This window comes from Chenopodium quinoa, unplaced genomic scaffold (genome assembly GCF_001683475.1).
Source record: "Chenopodium quinoa cultivar QQ74 unplaced genomic scaffold, ASM168347v1, whole genome shotgun sequence".
NCBI classification, from domain to species: Eukaryota; Viridiplantae; Streptophyta; class Magnoliopsida; order Caryophyllales; family Amaranthaceae; genus Chenopodium; species Chenopodium quinoa.
This window is the reverse complement of record NW_018745014.1, coordinates 478120-484119: the sequence shown is the minus strand read 5'-3', so window position 1 is coordinate 484119 and position 6000 is coordinate 478120.

Sequence of the window (6000 nt, the reverse complement as noted above, 5' to 3'; positions counted from 1 at the left end):
GCCAAGGGGCTAGGCATGTTAAGCACCCCAGCCTATGGTGCTGGTACGCCCAGCTAGCAGCGCATGGCGCGCCTGCTGGCACCAGCAGCCTCGCACACTGCTGGCATAGGCAGCGCGTGGCCTGACTGCTAGTGCTCGCACTACGTGCTGCTTAGCAGCCCAAGCCTACGGTGCTGAGCGTTGCTTGTTAGTGCTTGTGGGCAGCCTTGCCGCAACCTCTGCACATTTGCTCGCACACAACGCACACACAAACTCACCCCTTGGCTCGGCAGTAACATGTGGGCCGCGCAAGCATCCCTACTAGCCAAGCCTAGGTGCTCGAAACTGTTTAGGGTAAAAATACCCTATACCACATGGCCCAATAGCATAATGACACGTGGCAGCCCACCAGAGGCCCAACGAGATCCAATCGGATGCTGACTCATGGCATTGTACCCCCAATGGGAGAGTAGATCCTCATTTGCTATAAATAGTGGAAAACCCCTCATTTATTACACATTCATAAATACAAACAAAAAATCTGAGCAATATTAATTGCGGAATCTCTGAATCAGTGAGAAAAACCCATTTACTTTCTGCCCATTTTCCCATCCGGAATCATATTAACTTGATCGTCAAAGGCGGAACTCCACCCAACCGGAGTTTCGTGGTTTTGCAGGTACAGACGTCATGCGCACATACTCCGTATTGTAACTCTCCCAAGGGACACCAAAAACCCCCGAAACATTTGGCGCCGTCTATGGGGAGAGTACTACTGAGATGGCATCCGACACTGTACCGTGTGCAGAGGGCTGCCGGCCTACGGTTGATCCTGAGGTCCATAAGGACCATGACAGTGGTGACGACTATGAAGTCGACACTTACATGGCCCCAGACGGGTCATTTCGTTCCAGGCGCACCCGTTCCAAAGAAAAGAAGGAACGGGGCCAAGACAAATCTAGACCAAACAACCCAGGCGGCAAGCACCCTGGGCAACCCCAAGCGGAGGAGGGCACAACCCCCGTCACTAGAGACGAACTTATGAATCTCATGACTAGTTTCAAGAGGGATATTAAAGACATAATCAAGAAGTCAACTGGCTCAAACAAGGGTCAATCGGCAAAGAAACCATCTCCCTCCGGGAAAAAGCAGGATAAAGAACGGGTGCCTACTCCGCACCCCAAACCCAAGAGGAAGGATGGGCCCCTGATCGACCTCTCTAAACTTCGTTTCCCTGAATTAGGGCAAAGGAAGGCCATCCGGCAAGTACAGCCGGATGGGTTCAAAAAGACTTACTCTGACGCCCAGATGTTCATTCAGGAGAAGAGAAGTCAGCACATGTCTCAGTCGGCCTCAACATCGACCTATCTAGACAGTTTCCGAAATACTTCAATGAAGCATTCAGAAACGCATCAGGAGAGTCAGTCACGCAACATCTCTGCACGAACTGGCCCTCATGTTATCAAGCAGGCTCCGTATGTGCCCCAACAGCCATACGCGGCTTATGGATCTCCATTCATGCAGTCGACCCTCTTTGGAGGTCAGGCGGCATATCAAGTCCAGCCTATGGACTGGCAGCTCCAGCTGCTAAACCTTGGGGAACAGCCTTCGGCATTCTCCCGAGAAATAACTTAGGCGGCACAGCCGGCCAAGGTTAAAAATGTGTTGGTCGGTACCTACGACGGTATCACCAACCCGGAAGACCACCTAATGGCATACACCAACCTCATGTACCTACAGGGGTTGGATGATGCCGCCTTGTGCAGATGCTTCCCGGCTACATTGAAGAGCATAGCCCAACGATGGTTTGGCAACCTGCCAGCCGGGTGCATCAATAAATTCAAGACGCTTGCATACCTGTTCGCGTCCAACTTCTCCATGAACATCCCTGCCAAAAAGACAAGTCTCGACCTAGGGGCCATTCAGCAGGGTGACAAGGAGGGACTACGGTCCTATGTCAGGCGGTTCAATCTAATGAGAATTCAGATTCAAGGGCTGTCTGATGAAGTTGCATACAAAGACTTCTTCAAGGGTCTGGAGGACGGGTCAACTTTAAAGTTTGACCTGGTCTGCAAGAGGGTTGCTACCCTCCAGGAGGCGTTGATGGAGGCCGAAGCCTATATACAGGCGACGGAACTCTGTGCCGTCAAGCACTCGTCGGAACCCAAGAGGTCCGACAAGAGAGACAGCCAGCCAACCTATCAGGCCATAAAGGAAGAAAAGAAAAGAAAAGAAGTCTGGGCAGCAGACCGCACTAGTTAGCCGTCCTAGAAGAAACAAAGAAAGTTTGAACCGTACGTCCCCAAGTACGAGTTCAACAAGGACTGCTCCTCTATCCTCATGGAGATAAAAGACCAGTTAACCTTTGAAAAACCGGCTGCAAAGAAAAGCTCTGTCAAGAACAGGGACAAGAGCAAGTACTGTCAGTTCCATGAGGATGTCGGCCACGACACCAATGGTTAGTATAGCCTCAGGCGGCTATTGGACTGTTTGGATGATGAGGGGGCATTGAAATCCTACCTGGTGAAGTCCAAGGGAAACTCCAAATCGAATGGCGAACATCCGCCCAAGAGGCCGGTTATGTGCTCTGCAATTGATGAAGAGCATATCTTCACCATAGCAGGCGGCTTCACAAGCGGGGGTCCTACCATCCGCGGTACTAAGAATTACATCCGAAAGTCGTCCAACCTAGAGGATGAGGGTCAGGCGTCGAAAGACACCTTCCCTGAGGTTTTCATCTCATAGAAGGATCGGGGTATGGTCAGGTGGCCCCACGATGACCCCATTGTCATTGAATGCAAGGTGGCCAACCAACGCGTTGGCCAGATCTTAATTGATACCGGGAGCTTGTCTGATTTGATGAGCTACTTGTGCTTGACAAAGCTCAAGTACAAGCCTAGAAGTATGCACAAGGCTCCCCACCCCCTAGTCGGCTTTGAGGGAGGAGTAGTATCCGGTGGGGAGGATTGACCTACCCATCCGGCTAGGAGAGAAAGGGGAAGGGCGGCATATGGTCGTCAAATTTTTGGTGGTCGAGGAATTGATCGCCTACAACCTCATATTGGGCCGTCCTACCCTTAATGAGTCCAAGTTAGTCATCATCCCATCTCTCATGATGATCAAGTTTGAGAGGGATGACGGGTCAGTCGGTGCCCTGCGCGAGGATCAGAAGACGGCTAGGGAGTGCTACCTCTCAAACGTCAAACCGATTGCTATAGCATCCGGCAATATCGAGGAACCCCTTGACCTCAATGACAAGGAAGCCGTGCCTGCTCCTGAAGCAGCCGGTAAAAAGAGAAAGGCGGACCAATTGGCCCCCGCCAGAAAATAAAAATAGCAATCACTGACCGGGCAAAGGCCAGATGACTCCCGACCCTAGCCGGTTGGTGAGAGTATTGATGTCGTCCTGGACGACAGCCGCCCTGACAGAACCTGTCAAAGTTGGGACGGTTGCTTAAAAAAAGTTGGGAGCAGACTTGTTCCAACTTCTGAGAAAGTTCAAAGGTATATTCGCCTTTGAAGTGGAGGAGATGCTAGGCATCAGCTCGGATCTAGCTGTCCACAAGCTCGCCGTTGAACCCAAAAAGAAGCCGATTAGGCAAAAGAAGAAGGATCATGGCGAGGAAAGGTCTCAGGCGGCAGCCGTCGAGGTCAAAAAGCTCCTGGATGCCGGATTCATTCGGCAATGTCACTACCCGGATTGGGTAGCAAATGTTATCCTTGTCAAGAAGCCGAATGGTACCTGGCGGATGTGTGTAGATTACACAGATTTAAACAAGGCATGTCCGAAGGATAGCTATCCACTTCCTAAGATCGACAGCCTAGTCGACTCTACAGTCGGCCATGCCTTGATGAGCTTCATGGACGCCTACTCAGGCTTCCATTAGATCCCCTTATGGAAGAAGGATCATGAGAAGACGACCTTCATCACTGATCAGGGGTTGTACTGCTACACGGTGATGCCGTTTGGGTTGAAGAATGCACCCGTTACCTTCCAACGAATGAATAACACGGTTTTCATCAATCAAATGAGAAGGAACATAGAGGCGTATATTGATGACATGATAGTCAAATCCAAGCTACAGGCGGATCACCTAGCTGACCTTTGAGAAACCTTCACCACCCTCAGGCGGCACAAGGTCATGCTTAATCCCAAAAAGTGTGTCTTTGGTGTTGAGTCTGGGAAGTTTCTCGGATTTCTGATTGATCAAAGAGGCATAGAGGCCAATCCGGAGAAGGTACAGGCGGTGATTGAAATGAAGTCACCCCGCACCGTCAAGGAGGCCCAGAAGCTAACCGGTTGCCTGGCGGCATTAGGAAGATTCCTTAGCCGGTCAGGTGACAAGTGCCTTTACTTCTTCCAAGCAATCAGGAAAAGGTCTAGATTTGAATGGGGAGAAGAAGCTGAGGCGACATTTTAGAGGTTAAAGCAACACATGCACTCTTTGCCAAGGCTAGTGAGTCCCCTGCCGAAGGAGGTTCTCTACATGTACCTAGTTGTCTCAGATCACTCCCTTAGTGTTGTTCTCCTTGATGAGAGAGACGGCAAACAGCTCCTGGTGTATTTCATCATCCATATACTCAGAAATGCTGAGCTCCGGTACCCAATGATCGAAAAATTTGGGCTGGCTCTGTACAAAGTAGTCAAGCGGTTGAAGCCCTACTTCTTGGCTCATCCGGTGATTGTCTATACTGATCAGCCACTCAAGCGTCTAATGACTACTATAGAGTCATCCGGCAGAATGATCAAGTAGGCTGTCAAAATGCAAAGACTGGAGATAACTTTCAAACCCAGGCGGGTAGTGAAAGGTCAGGCGTTTTCCGACTTCATTGTTAAAATGACTAGGTCGGCACAACCAGAGAATACCGATCAGGTTTGGAAGTTATTTGTAGATGGAAGTTCTACCTTGAACGGCTGTGGTGCAGGCGTAATTTGCAAGTCTCCGGAAGGAGACACATATGAGTATGCACTACGGTTCAGGTTTTAAGCTTCAAATAAAGAAGCTGAGTATGAGGCCCTGTTAGTAGGTATACGCATATGTAAGGCGGCAAGGGCAAGAAAGGTTGACGCCTGTTCTGATTCTCAATTGATTGTTAGCCAATTCAATGGTGACTACGAGGCCACCCATCCGGCGATGATCAAATACCTTCAGGCGGTTAAAGATGAGGCAGGGACACTTGACGAATTTCATCTAAGTCAGGTGCCCCGGTAAGAAAACAATCAGGCATATACTTTGTCCAAATTGGCCTCATCCTCCACTTGTGATACGCCTAGGTCAGTCTTCTAGGAGGTTATGGAAAAAAGAAGTATTGATTATGATCCCATTGGAGTTCTTGACCGAAGCTTTACCTGGAAGGACCCCGTCCGGGAATATTTGGTAGACGGCACTCTGTCGGATGCTCCTTCAGAAGCGGCGACACTGAAAAAGTGAGCTTTGAGCTTCGAAATGTACAAGGGGGAACTCTTCATAAAGGGTTACCTCCAGCCGTTGTTGAAGTGTGTTACCCCAGAAAGGGGAAAAAAGGTGCTAGAGGACCTGCATGTGGGCTTTTGTGCATCACATATGGGCGGCAGGACACTAGCAAAGAGGGCTAGGCGGCAAGGCTACTTTTGGCCCACCCTTGAGGCAGACGCCATGGAATTGGTGAAGAAATGTGACAAGTGCCAGAGGTTTGGCCGACTCATACACCGTCCGGCAACAGACCTGTCGGCTATCTACAGCCCGGTTCCATTTACAAAATGGGGCATGGACATCTTAGGTCCCTATATGTTTGCCACAAGCGGCAGAAGATATATTCTGGTGGCTGTAGACTACTTCATCAAATGGGTTGAGGAAGAGGCGGTCAAGGGCATCAAGAAAAAGGATGTCATCTCCTTCATTTGGAGGAACATTATCACTCGGTTTGGGGTTCCTGTGTCTATGGTCTTTGACAACGGTCCTCAGTTTGAAATTCCTACCCTCAAAAGTTGGTTGGGATATCCGTTGGCCGGCCCCAAGCAAACGGTAAAGTTGAAGCCTT